Source organism: Amblyomma americanum, chromosome 8 (assembly GCF_052857255.1).
Source record: "Amblyomma americanum isolate KBUSLIRL-KWMA chromosome 8, ASM5285725v1, whole genome shotgun sequence".
Classification (NCBI taxonomy): Eukaryota; Metazoa; Arthropoda; class Arachnida; order Ixodida; family Ixodidae; genus Amblyomma; species Amblyomma americanum.
This window is the reverse complement of record NC_135504.1, coordinates 134,207,085-134,221,847: the sequence shown is the minus strand read 5'-3', so window position 1 is coordinate 134,221,847 and position 14,763 is coordinate 134,207,085.

Sequence of the window (14,763 nt, the reverse complement as noted above, 5' to 3'; positions counted from 1 at the left end):
AATTCAGTGGACTTGGTGGCACCGACCAGAGACACAAGTTGCAAATCTTCGTTTTTGTTGCAGAGGTTCTGTGGCCGACTGGGCTCATCACCAGCACGGAAACACATGCTTCATAGAAAAGCGGTTTATTTGCGATTGCGGCAAAGCGGCTGCTTTTTTCAGGGAATACATGCCCCTGCACTAAAGTGAAGCAAGCCCAGAGAACCGCTATAGACGATCCAGTGCTGTCAGCTGAACCAAATCATGCCTACACGAGCATATAGCCAGCAGTCCACGCGCTGGATAATTCAGTGGACTTGGTGGAAGCGACCAGAGACACATGTTTCAATTCTTCGTTTTTGTAGCAGAGGTTCTGTCGCCGACTGGGCTCATCACCAGCACGGAAACACATGCTTCATAGGAAGGCGGTTTATCGGCGGTGGCGACAAAGCAGCTGCTATTTCCAGGGAGTACATGCCCCTGCACTAAGGTGAAGCAAGCCCAGAGACCCGTTATAGACGAGCTACTGCAGTGACCTCAAACAAATCATGCCAATGCGTGCATATATCCGGCATCCCATTCGCTGAATAATATAGTGGACTTTGTGCACCGACCAGGAAAACATGTTGAAATTCTCAATTTTTGTCGCACGTGTTCTGTGGCCCACTTGTCTCATCACCAGCACAGAGGCACAAGCTTCATAGGAAGGCCGTTTATCGGCGGTGGCGGCAAAGCGTCTGACTTTTCTAGGGTATAAATGCCCCTACACCAAGGTGAAGCAAGCCCAGAGAACCATTATACACGAGCTACTGCTGTGACCTCAACCAAATTATGCCTACACGAACATAATACCAGCAGTCCATACGCTGGATAATTCAGTGGACTTGGTGGCAGCGACCAGAGACACATGTTGCAATTCTTCGTTTTTTAAACGGTCTGCGGCCGACTGGGCTCATCAACAGCACAGAAACACATGCTTCATAGGAAGGTGGTTTATTGGCGGTGGTGGCAAAGCGGCTGCTTTTTCCAGAGAATACATGCCCCTGCAATAAGGTGAAGCAAGTCCAGAGAACCGTTATAGACGACCTACTGCTGTGACCTCAACCAAATCATGCCTACACGAGCATACAGCCAGCAGTCCATACGCTGGATAATTCAGTGGACTTGGTGGCAGCGACCAGAGACACATGTTGCAATTCTTCGTTTTTGTAGCAGAGGTTCTGTCGCCGACTGGGCTCATCACCAGCACGGGAACACATGCTTCATAGGATCGCGGTTTATTGGCGGTGGCGGCAAAGCCGCTGCTTTTTCCACGGAATACATGCCTATGCACTAAGGTGAAGAAAGCCCAGAGAACCGTTATAAATAAGCTGCTGCTGTGAGTTCAACCAAATCACGCCTACACGAGCAAATAGCCAGCAGTACACGCGCTGGATAATTCAGTGGACTAGGTGGAAGCGACCAGAGACACAAGTTTCAATTCTTCGTTTTTGTAGCAGTGGTTCTGTCGCCGACTGGGCTCATCACCAGCACAAAAACACATGCTTCATAGGAAGGTGGTTTATCGGCGGTGTCAGCAAAGCGGCTGTTTTTTCCAGGGAATACATGCCCTTATACAAAGGTGAAGCAAGCACAGAGACCCGTTATAGACGAGCTACTGCTGTGACCTCAACCAAATAATGCCTATACGTGCATATAAACGGCACCCCATTCGCTGGTTAATATAGTGAACTTGGTGGCACCGACCAGAAAAACATGATGAAATTCTCTTTTTTTGTCGCACAAGTTCTGTGGCCCACTTGTCTTATCACCAGCACAGAGGCACAAGCTTGATAGGAAAGCCGTTTATCGGCGGTGGCGGGAAAGCGGCTGCTTCTTCTAGGGTATAAATGAACCTACACTAAGGTGACGGAAGCCCAGAAAACCATTATAGACGAGCTACTGCTGTGACCTCAACCAAATTATGCCTACACGAACATAATATCAGCACCTCATCCGCTGGATAATTCAGTGGACTTGGTGGCATCAACCAGAGACACATGTTGCAATTCTTCATTTTTGTCTCAGAGGTTCTGTGGCCGACTGGGCTCATCACTAGCACGGACGCACAAGCTTCATAGAAAGGCGGTTTATCGGCGGTGGCGGCAAAGCGGCTGCTTTTTGCAGGATTACATGCCCCGGCACTATGATAAAGCAAGCCCAGAGAACTGTTATAGACGAGCTACTGCTGTGACCTCAACGAAATCGTGCCTACACGAGCATAATACCAGCACCCCATCGGCTGATTAACTCAGTGGACTCTGTGGCACCGACCAGAGACACATGTTGTAATTCTTCAGTTTTGTCGCACAGGTTCTGTGGCAGACTGGGCCCATTACCAGCACGGAAACACATGCTTCTTAGGAAGGCGGTTTATTTGCGGTGGCGGCAAAGCGTCGGATTTTCCAGGGAATACATGCCCCTGCACCAAAGTGAAGCAAGCCCAGAGAACCGCTATAGACGAGCCATTGCTGTGAGCTCAACCAAATCATGCTTATACGAGCATATATCCAGTACTCCATCCGTTGGATAATTCAGTGGACTTGGTGGCACCGACCAGAGACACATGTTTCAATTCTTCGTTTTTGTAGCAGAGGTTCTGTGGCCGACTGGGCTCATCACCAGAACGGATGCACATGCTTCATAGGAAGGCGGCTTAACGGCGATGGCGGCAAAGCGGCTACTTTTTGCAGGATTACATGCACCGGCACTAAGATAAAGCAAGCCCAGAGACCCGTTATAGACGAGCTACTGCTGTGACCTCAACCAAATAATGCCTATACGTGCATATAAACGGCACCCCATTCGCTGGTTAATATAGTGAACTTGGTGGCACCGACCAGAAAAACATGTTGAAATTCTCTTTTTTTGTCGCACAAGTTCTGTGGCCCACTTGTCTTATCACCAGCACAGAGGCACAAGCTTGATAGGAAAGCCGTTTATCGGCGGTGGCGGGAAAGCGGCTGCTTTTTCTAGGGTATAAATGCCCCTACACTAAGGTGAAGCAAGCCCAGAAAACCATTATAGACGAGCTACTGCTGTGACCTCAACCAAATCGTGCCTACACGAGCATAATACCGGCACCCCTTCGGCTGATTAACTCAGTGGACTCTGTGGCACCGACCAGAGACACATGTTGCAATTCTTCATTTTTGTCGCACAGGTTCTGTGTCCGACTGGGCTCATCACCAGCACGGACACACATGCTTCATAGGAAGGCGGTTTATGGGCTGTGGCGGCACAGCGGCTGCGTTTTGCAGGGAAGACCTGCCCCTGCACTAAGATGAAGCAAGCCCAGAGAACCGTTATACACGAGCTACTGCTGTGACCTAAATGAAATCATTCCTTCACCAGCTTACAATCAGCATCCCATCCGCTGAATAACTCAGTGGACTCTGTGGCACCGACTAGAGGCACATGCTGCAATTCTTCATTTTTGTCGCACAGGTTCTTTGGCAGACTAGGCTCATCACCAGCACGGACGGACATGCTTCATAGGAAGGCGGTTTATTGGCGGTGGCAGCATAGCGCTGCATTTTCAAGGGCATACATGCCCGGCACTAAGGTGAAGCAAGCCCAGAGAAGCGTTATAGACGAGCTACTGTTGTGACCTCAACCAAATCATGTCTACACGAGCATATAGCCAGCATCCATACGCTGGATAATTCAGTGGACTTGGTGGCACCGACCAGAGACACAAGTTGCAATTCTTCGTTTTTTAAGCAGAGGTTGTGTGGCCGACTGGGCTCATCACCAGCACGAAAACACATGCTTCATTAGAAGGCGGTTCATGGGCGGTGGCGGCAAAGTTGCTGCTTTTTCCAGGGAATACATGCCCCTGCACTAAGATGAAGCAAGTCCAGAGTACCGTTATAGACGAGCTACTGCTGCGACTTAAACAAAATCATTCCTACATGAGCTTACAACAGCATCCCATCACCTGAATAACTCAGTGGACTCTGGCACCGACCAGAGACACATGTTGCAATTCTTCATTTTTGTCGCAAAGGTTTTGTGACCGACTTAGCTCATCAGCAGCACGGACACACATGCTTCATAGGAAGGTCGTTTATCGGCGGTGGCGGAAAAGCGGCTGATTTTTGCAGCAATACATGACCCGGCAATAAGATGAAGCAAGCCCAGAGAACGGTTATAGACGGCTACTGCTGTGACCTCAAAAAAATCGCGCCTACACGAGCATAATACCAGCAACCCATCGGCTTGATAATTCAGAGGACTTGGTGGCACCGACCAGAGACACATGTTGCAATTCTTTGTTTTTCTAGCAGAGTTTCTGTGGCCGACTGGGCTCATCACCAGCACGAAGGCCCATAGGAAGGCGGTTTACCGGCGGTGGCGGCCACCAGCTCCTTTTTCCAGGGAATACATGCTCTGCAGTAAGGTGAAGCAAGCCCAGAGACCCGTTGTAGACGAGCTACTGCTGTGACCTCAACCAAGTTATGCCTAGACGATCATAATACCAGCACCCCATCCGCTGGATAATTCAGTAGACTTGGTGGCACCGATCAGAGACACATGTTGCAAGTCTTCATTTTTGTCGCAAAGGTTTTGCGGCCGACTTATCTCATCAGCAGCACGGAAGCACATTCTTCACAGGAACGCGTTTTATTGGCAGTGGCGGCAAAGCGGCTTATTTTTTCAGGTAACACATGCCCCAGCACTAAGGTGAAGCAAGCCCAGAGAACTGTTATAGACGAGCTGCTGCGGTGACCTCAACGAAATCATGCCTATACGAGCATATAACCAGCAGAACATCCGCTGGATAATATAGTGAACTTGGTGGCGCCAACCAGAGAAACATGTTGAAATTCGTAATTTTTGTCGCACATGTTTTGAGGCCGACTGGCCTCATCCCCAGCACGGAGGCACATGGTCCATAAGAAGGCGGTTTATTGACGGTGGCGGCATAGCTGCTGCTTTTTCCAGGGAATACATGCCCCAGCAGTAGGGTGAAGCAAGCCCAGAGACCCGTTATAGACGAGGTACTGCTGTGACCTAAACGAAATCATTCCTACACGAGCTTACAATCAGCATCCCATCCGCTGAATAACTCAGCGGACTCTGTGGCACCGACCAGAGGCACATGTTGCAATTCTTCATTTTTGTCTCACAGGTTCTGTGGCCGACTGGGCTCAACACCAGCACGGACGCACATGTTTTATAAGAAGGCGGTTTATCGGCGGTTGCGGCAAATCGGCTGCTTTTTGCTCTGAATACATGCCCCGGCACAAAGATGAAGCAAGCCCAGAGAACAGTTAAAGACGAGCTACTGCTGAGACCTCCACCAAATCGCGCCTACACGAGCATAATACCGGCACCAATTCGGCTGGATAATTCAGCGGACGTGGTGGCACCGACCAGAGACAGATTTTGCAATGCTTCATTTTCGTCGCACAGGTTCTGTGGCCGACTGGGCTCATCAACAGCACTGACGCACATGCTTCATAGGAAGGCGGGTTTTTCGGCGGTGGCGGCAAAGCGGTTGCGTTTTGCAGGGAATACGTGCCCCTGCACTAAGATGAAGCAAGCCCAGAGAACCGTTATTGACGAGCTTCTGCTGTGAGCTCAACCAAATCATGCCTGCACGAGCATATAACCAGCAAAAAGTATGGTGAAGCTGCCATAAAAAAAAACGTAAACCAATAAGCTCCTGACTGTGCCACTAAGTATAACAGGCTTAACCCAATCGTAATATAATGGAAAAGGCCCGAAGGCAATGTTGTGCTTTTGCCACCCGTAGGTGGGAAAATAAAAAAATGGGGTAATGCTACTAAGCGACCCACAGCCGGGGAGCGGCCCCGGGGAGACTCCCCTGATCTCCCTTGGGACGTAGCGGAGGGGGTGGGACACAGGTTGTGGGAATGGGACTGAGGGAAGGGTTATGGGTAATGTGATGGGAATGGAGACACCAAGATATTGACCCTCATTTTATCAGTCAATATTGTGGATAATTTAGTGGACTTGGTGGCACCGACCAGAGAAACATGTTACAATTCTTTTTTCTAGCAGAGGTTCTGTGGCCGACTGGGCACATCACCAGCACGGAAACACAAGCTTCATTGGAAGGCGGTTTATTGGCGGTAACGGCAAAGCGGCTTTTTTTCTAGGGAATTCATGCCCCTGCACGAAGGTGAAGCAAGCCCAGAGACGCGTTATAAATAAGCTACAACTCTGACCTCAACCAAATCAAGCCTATACGAGCATATAACCAGCGCCCCATCCGCTGGATATTTCAGTGGACTTGATGGCTCCGTCGAGATAAACATGTTGATAACCTTCATTTTTGTCGCACATGTTCTGTGGCCGACTGGGCTCATCACCATCACGGACGCACATGCTTCTTAGGAAGGCGGTTTATCGGCGGTGGCGGAAAAGCAGCTGCTTTTTGCAGGAATACATGCCCCGGCACTAAGATGAAGCAAGCCCAGAGACCCGTTATAGACGAGCTACTGCTGTGACCTCAACCAAATCATGCCTGTACATGCATATAACCCACACACCGTTCGCTGAATAATATAGTGGACTTGGTGGTACCAACCACAGAAACATGTTGAAATTCTCAATTCTTGTCGCACATGTTCTGTGGCCCACTTGTCTCATCACCAGCACAGAGGCACAAGCTTCATAGGAAGGCGGTTTTTCGGCGGTGGCGGCAAAGCGGCTGCTTTTTCAAGGGTATATAAATGCCCCTAATCTAAGGTGAAGCAAGCCCAGAGAACCGTTATAGACGAGCTACTGCTGTGACCTCAACCAAATTATGCCTACACGGGCATATTACCAGCACCTCATCGGCTGAATAACTCATTTGACTCTGTGGCACCGACCAGAGACGCATGTTGCACTTCTTCATTTTTCTCGCACAGGTTCTGTGGCCGACTGGGCTCATCACCAGCACGGAAACACATGCTTCAAAGGAAGGCGGTTTATCGGCGGTGGCGGCAAAGCGGCTGCGTTTTGAAGGGAATACATGCCCCTGCACTAAAGTGAAGCAAGCCCAGAGAACCGTTACAGACGACCTACTGCTGCGACCTCAACCAAATCATGCCTACACGAGCATATAGCCAGCAGTCCATACGCTGCATAATTCAGTGGACTTGGTGGCAGCGAGCAGAGACACATGTTGCAATTCTTCGTTTTTGATGCAGAGGTTCTGTCGTCGACTGGGCTCATCACCAGCAGGGAAACGCATGCTTCATAGGAAGGCGGTTTATTAGCGATGGCGGCAAAGCGGCTGCTTTTTCCAGGGAATACTTGCCCTGCACCAAAATGAAGCAAGCCCATAGAACCGCTATATACGAGCCAGCGGTGTGAGCTCAATGAAATCATGCTTATACGAGCATATATCCAGCACCCTATCCGCTGGATAATTCAGTGGACTTGGTAGCAGCGACCAGAGACGCAGGTTGCAATTCTTCGTTTTTGTAGCAGAGGTTCTGTCGCCGACTGGGCTCATCACCAGCACGGAAACACATGCTTCATAGGAAGGCGGTTTATCGGCGGTGTCGGCGAAGCGCCTGCTTTTTCCAGAGAATAAATGCCCCTGCATTAGGGTGAAGCAAGCCCAGAGAACCGTTACAGAAGACCTACTGCTGCGACCTCAACCAAATCATGCCTACACGAGCATATAGCCAGCAGTCCATACGCTGGATAATTCAGTGGACTTGGTGGCAGCGACAAGAGACACATGGTGCAATTCTTCGTTTTTGATGCAGAGGTTCTGTCGTCGACTGGGCTCATCACCAGCACGGAAACACATGCTTCATAGGAAGGCGGTATATTAGCGGTGGCGGCAAAGCGGCTGCTTTTTTCAGGGAATACTTGCCCTGCACCAAAATGAAGCAAGCCCATAGAACCGCTATAGACGAGCCAGCGCTGTGAGCTCAATGAAATTATGCTTATACGAGCATATATCCAGCACCCTATCCGCTGGATAATTCAGTGGACTTGCTAGTAGCGACCAGAGACACAGGTTGCAATTCTTCGTTTTTGTAGCAGAGGTTCTGTCGCCGACTGGGCTCATCACCGGCACGGACGCACATTCTTCATAGGAAGGCGGTTTATCGGCGGTGGCGGCAAAGCGGCTGCTTTTTGCAGGATTACATGCCCCGGCACTAAGATAAAGCAAGCCCAGAAAACCATTATAGACGAGCTACTGCTGTGACCTCAACCAAATCGTGCCTACACGAGCATAATACCGGCACCCCTTCGGCTGATTAACTCAGTGGACTCTGTGGCACCGACCAGAGACACATGTTGCAATTCTTTATTTTTGTCGCACAGGTTCTGTGTCCGACTGGGCTCATCACCAGCACGGACACACATGCTTCATAGGAAGGCGGTTTATGGGCTGTGGCGGCACAGCGGCTGCGTTTTGCAGGGAAGACCTGCCCCTGCACAAAGATGAAGCAAGCCCAGAGAACCGTTATACACGAGCTACTGCTGTGACCTAAATGAAATCATTCCTACACCAGCTTACAATCAGCATCCCATCCGCTGAATAACTCAGTGGACTCTGTGGCACCGACCAGAGGCACATGCTGCAATTCTTCATTTTTGTCGCACAGGTTCTTTGGCAGACTAGGCTCATCACCAGCACGGACGGACATGCTTCATAGGAAGGCGGTTTATTGGCGGTGGCAGCGTAGCGCTGCATTTTCAAGGGCATACATGCCCGGCACTAAGGTGAAGCAAGCCCAGAGAAGCGTTATAGACGAGCTACTGTTGTGACCTCAACCAAATCATGTCTACACGAGCATATAGCCAGCATCCATACGCTGGATAATTCAGTGGACTTGGTGGCACCGACCAGAGACACAAGTTGCAATTCTTCGTTTTTTAAGCAGAGGTTCTGTGGCCGACTGGGCTCATCACCAGCACGAAAACACATGCTTCATTAGAAGGCGGTTCATGGGCGGTGGCGGCAAAGTTGCTGCTTTTTCCAGGGAATACATGCCCCTGCACTAAGATGAAGCAAGTCCAGAGTACCGTTATAGACGAGCTACTGCTGCGACTTAAACAAAATCATTCCTACATGAGCTTACAACAGCATCCCATCACCTGAATAACTCAGTGGACTCTGGCACCGACCAGAGACACATGTTGCAATTCTTCATTTTTGTCGCAAAGGTTTTGTGACCGACTTAGCTCATCAGCAGCACGGACACACATGCTTCATAGGAAGGTCGTTTATCGGCGGTGGCGGAAAAGTGGCTGATTTTTGCAGCAATACATGACCCGGCAATAAGATGAAGCAAGCCCAGAGAACGGTTATAGACGGCTACTGCTGTGACCTCAAAAAAATCGCGCCTACACGAGCATAATACCAGCAACCCATCGGCTTGATAATTCAGAGGACTTGGTGGCACCGACCAGAGACACATGTTGCAATTCTTTGTTTTTCTAGCAGAGTTTCTGTGGCCGACTGGGCTCATCACCAGCACGAAGGCCCATAGGAAGGCGGTTTACCGGCGGTGGCGGCAACCAGCTCCTTTTTCCAGGGAATACATGCTCTGCAGTAAGGTGAAGCAAGCCCAGAGACCCGTTGTAGACGAGCTACTGCTGTGACCTCAACCAAGTTATGCCTAGACGATCATAATACCAGCACCCCATCCGCTGGATAATTCAGTAGACTTGGTGGCACCGATCAGAGACACATGTTGCAAGTCTTCATTTTTGTCGCAAAGGTTTTGCGGCCGACTTATCTCATCAGCAGCGCGGAAGCACATTCTTCACAGGAACGCGTTTTATTGGCAGTGGCGGCAAAGCGGCTTATTTTTTCAGGTAACACATGCCCCAGCACTAAGGTGAAGCAAGCCCAGAGAACTGTTATAGACGAGCTGCTGCGGTGACCTCAACGAAATCATGCCTATACGAGCATATAACCAGCAGAACATCCGCTGGATAATATAGTGAACTTGGTGGCGCCAACCAGAGATACAAGTTGCAATTCTTCGTTTTTGTAGCACAGGTTCTGTGGCCGACTGGGCTCATCACCAGCACGGAGGCACATGGTCCATAAGAAGGCGGTTTATTGGCGGTGGCGGCATAGCTGCTGCTTTTTCCAGGGAATACATGCCCCAGCAGTAGGGTGAAGCAAGCCCAGAGACCCGTTATAGACGAGGTACTGCTGTGACCTAAACGAAATCATTCCTACACGAGCTTACAATCAGCATCCCATCCGCTGAATAACTCAGCGGACTCTGTGGCACCGACCAGAGGCACATGTTGCAATTCTTCATTTTTGTCTCACAGGTTCTGTGGCCGACTGGGCTCAACACAAGCACGGACGCACATGTTTTATAAGAAGGCGGTTTATCGGCGGTTGCGGCAAATCGGCTGCTTTTTGCTCTGAATACATGCCCCGGCACAAAGATGAAGCAAGCCCAGAGAACAGTTAAAGACGAGCTACTGCTGAGACCTCCACCAAATCGCGCCTACACGAGCATAATACCGGCACCAATTCGGCTGGATAATTCAGCGGACGTGGTGGCACCGACCAGAGACAGATGTTGCAATGCTTCATTTTCGTCGCACAGGTTCTGTGGCCGACTGGGCTCATCAACAGCACTGACGCACATGCTTCATAGGAAGGCGGGTTTTTCGGCGGTGGCGGCAAAGCGGTTGCGTTTTGCAGGGAATACGTGCCCCTGCACTAAGATGAAGCAAGCCCAAAGAACCGTTATTGACGAGCTTCTGCTGTGAGCTCAACCAAATCATGCCTGCACGAGCATATAACCAGCAAAAAGTATGGTGGAGCTGCCATAAAAAAAAACGTAAACCAATAAGCTCCTGACTGTGCCACTAAGTATAACAGGCTTAACCCAATCGTAATATAATGGAAAAGGCCCGAAGGCAATGTTGTGCTTTTGCCACCCGTAGGTGGGAAAATAAAAAAATGGGGTAATGCTACTAAGCGACCCACAGCCGGGGAGCGGCCCCGGGGAGACTCCCCTGATCTCCCTTGGGACGTAGCGGAGGGGGTGGGACACAGGTTGTGGGAATGGGACTGAGGGAAGGGTTATGGGTAATGTGATGGGAATGGAGACACCAAGATATTGACCCTCATTTTATCAGTCAATATTGTGGATAATTTAGTGGACTTGGTGGCACCGACCAGAGAAACATGTTACAATTCTTTTTTCTAGCAGAGGTTCTGTGGCCGACTGGGCACATCACCAGCACGGAAACACATGCTTCATTGGAAGGCGGTTTATTGGCGGTAACGGCAAAGCGGCTTTTTTTCTAGGGAATTCATGCCCCTGCACGAAGGTGAAGCAAGCCCAGAGACGCGTTATAAATAAGCTACAACTCTGACCTCAACCAAATCAAGCCTATACGAGCATATAACCAGCGCCCCATCCGCTGGATATTTCAGTGGACTTGATGGCTCCGTCGAGATAAACATGTTGATAACCTTCATTTTTGTCGCACATGTTCTGTGGCCGACTGGGCTCATCACCATCACGGACGCACATGCTTCTTAGGAAGGCGGTTTATCGGCGGTGGCGGAAAAGCAGCTGCTTTTTGCAGGAATACATGCCCCGGCACTAAGATGAAGCAAGCCCAGAGACCCGTTATAGACGAGCTACTGCTGTGACCTCAACCAAATCATGCCTGTACGTGCATATAACCCACACCCCGTTCGCTGAATATTATAGTGGACTTGGTGGTACCAACCACAGAAACATGTTGAAATTCTCAATTCTTGTCGCACATGTTCTGTGGCCCACTTGTCTCATCACCAGCACAGAGGCACAAGCTTCATAGGAAGGCGGTTTTTCGGCGGTGGCGGCAAAGCGGCTGCTTTTTCAAGGGTATATAAATGCCCCTAATCTAAGGTGAAGCAAGCCCAGAGATCCGTTATAGACGAGCTACTGCTGTGACCTCAACCAAATTATGCCTACACGGGCATATTACCAGCACCTCATCGGCTGAATAACTCAGTTGACTCTGTGGCACCGACCAGAGACGCATGTTGCACTTCTTCATTTTTCTCGCACAGGTTCTGTGGCCGACTGGGCTCATCACCAGCACGGAAACACATGCTTCAAAGGAAGGCGGTTTATCGGCGGTGGCGGCAAAGCGGCTGCGTTTTGAAGGGAATACATGCCCCTGCACTAAGATGAAGCAAGCCCAGAGACCCGCGTTTGAAGAACTACTGCTGTGAGCTCAAGCAAATCATGCTTATACGAGCATATATCCAGCACCCCATCCGCTGGATAATTCAGTGGACTTGGTGGCAGCGCCCAGAGACACATGTTGCAATTCTTCATTTTTGTTTCACAGGTTCTGTGGCCGACTGGGCTCATCACCAGCACGATGGCACATGCTCCAAAGGAAGGCGGTTTTTCGGCGGTGGCGGCAAAGCGGCTGCTTTTTGCAGGGAATAAATGCCCCTGCACTAAAGTGAAGCAAGCCCAGAGAACCGTTACAGACGACCTACTGCTGCGACCTCAACCAAATCATGCCTACACGAGCATATAGCCAGCAGTCCATACGCTGCATAATTCAGTGGACTTGGTGGCAGCGAGCAGAGACACATGTTGCAATTCTTCGTTTTTGATGCAGAGGTTCTGTCGTCGACTAGGCTCATCACCAGCAGGGAAACGCATGCTTCATAGGAAGGCGGTTTATTAGCGATGGCGGCAAAGCGGCTGCTTTTTCCAGGGAATACTTGCCCTGCACCAAAATGAAGCAAGCCCATAGAACCGCTATATACGAGCCAGCGGTGTGAGCTCAATGAAATAATGCTTATACGAGCATATATCCAGCACCCTATCCGCTGGATATTTCAGTGGACTTGGTAGCAGCGACCAGAGACACAGGTTGCAATTCTTCGTTTTTGTAGCAGAGGTTCTGTCGCCGACTGGGCTCATCACCAGCACGGAAACACATGCTTCATAGGAAGGCGGTTTATCGGCGGTGTCGGCGAAGCGCCTGCTTTTTCCAGAGAATAAATGCCCCTGCATTAGGGTGAAGCAAGCCCAGAGAACCGTTACAGAAGACCTACTGCTGCGACCTCAACCAAATCATGCCTACACGAGCATATAGCCAGCAGTCCATACGCTGGATAATTCAGTGGACTTGGTGGCAGCGACAAGAGACACATGGTGCAATTCTTCGTTTTTGATGCAGAGGTTCTGTCGTCGACTGGGCTCATCACCAGCACGGAAACACATGCTTCATAGGAAGGCGGTATATTAGCGGTGGCGGCAAAGCGGCTACTTTTTTCAGGGAATACTTGCCCTGCACCAAAATGAAGCAAGCCCATAGAACCGCTATAGACGAGCCAGCGCTGTGAGCTCAATGAAATTATGCTTATACGAGCATATATCCAGCACCCTATCCGCTGTATAATTCAGTGGACTTGCTAGCAGCGACCAGAGACACAGGTTGCAATTCTTCGTTTTTGTAGCAGAGGTTCTGTCGCCGACTGGGCTCATCACCGGCACGGACGCACATTCTTCATAGGAAGGCGGTTTATCGGCGGTGGCGGCAAAGCGGCTGCTTTTTGCAGGATTACATGCCCCGGCACTAAGATAAAGCAAGCCTAGAGAACCGTTATAGCCGAGCTACTGCTGTGACCTCAACCAAATCGTGCCTACACGAGCATTATACCAGCACCCCATCGGCTGATTAACTCAGTGGACTCTGTGGCACCGACTAGTGACACATGTTGCAATTCTTTATTTTTGTCGCGCAGGTTCTGTGGCCGACTGGACTCATAACCAGCACGGAGGCACATTCTCCTTAAGAAGGCGGTTAATCGGCGGTGGCGGCAAAGCATTTGCTTTTTCAAAGTAATACATGCCCCTGCACTAAGGTGAAGGAAGACCAGAGACCCGTTATTCACGAGCTACTGCTGTGACCTCAAGCAGATAATGCCTATACGAGCATATAACCAGCACCACATCTGCTGGATAATTCAGTGGACTTGGTGGTAACGACCAGAGAAACATGTTGAAATTCTTCATTTTTGTCGCAAATGTTCTGTAGCCGACTGGGCTCATCACCACCACGGACGCACATGCTTCATAGGAAGGCGGTTTATTTGCGATTGCGGCAAAGCGCCTGCTTTTTCCAGGGAATACATGCCCCTGCATCAAAGTGAAGCAAGCCCAGAGAACCACTATAGACGAGCCAGTGCTGTGAGATCAACCAAATCAGGCTTATACGAGCATATATCCTGCACCCCATGCGTTGGATAATTCAGTGGACTTGGTTTCAGCGACCAGAGACACATGTTTCAAATTCTCCGTTTTTGTAGCAGAGGTTCTTTCGCCGACGGGGCTCATCACCAGTACGGAAACACATGCTTTATAGGAAGGCGGTTTATCGGCGGTGTGGGCAAAGCGGCTGCTTTCTCCAGGGAATACATGCCCCTGCACTAAGATGAAGCAAGCCCAGATGCCCGTTGTAGACAAGTTACTGGTGTGACATCAACCAAATCATGCCTATAATTGCATATAACCGGCATCCCATTCGCTGGATAATATAGTGGACTTGGTGGCACTGACCAGAGACACATGTTGCAATTCTTCATTTTTGTCGAACAGGTTCTGTGGCAAACTGGGCTAATCACCAGCATGGACAAACACGCTTCATTGGAAGGCGATTTAATGGCGGTGGAGGCAAAGCGGCTGCTTTTTCCAGGTCATACATGCCCAGCACTAAGGTGAAGCAAGCCCATAGAAGCGTTATAGATGTGATACTACTGTGACCTCA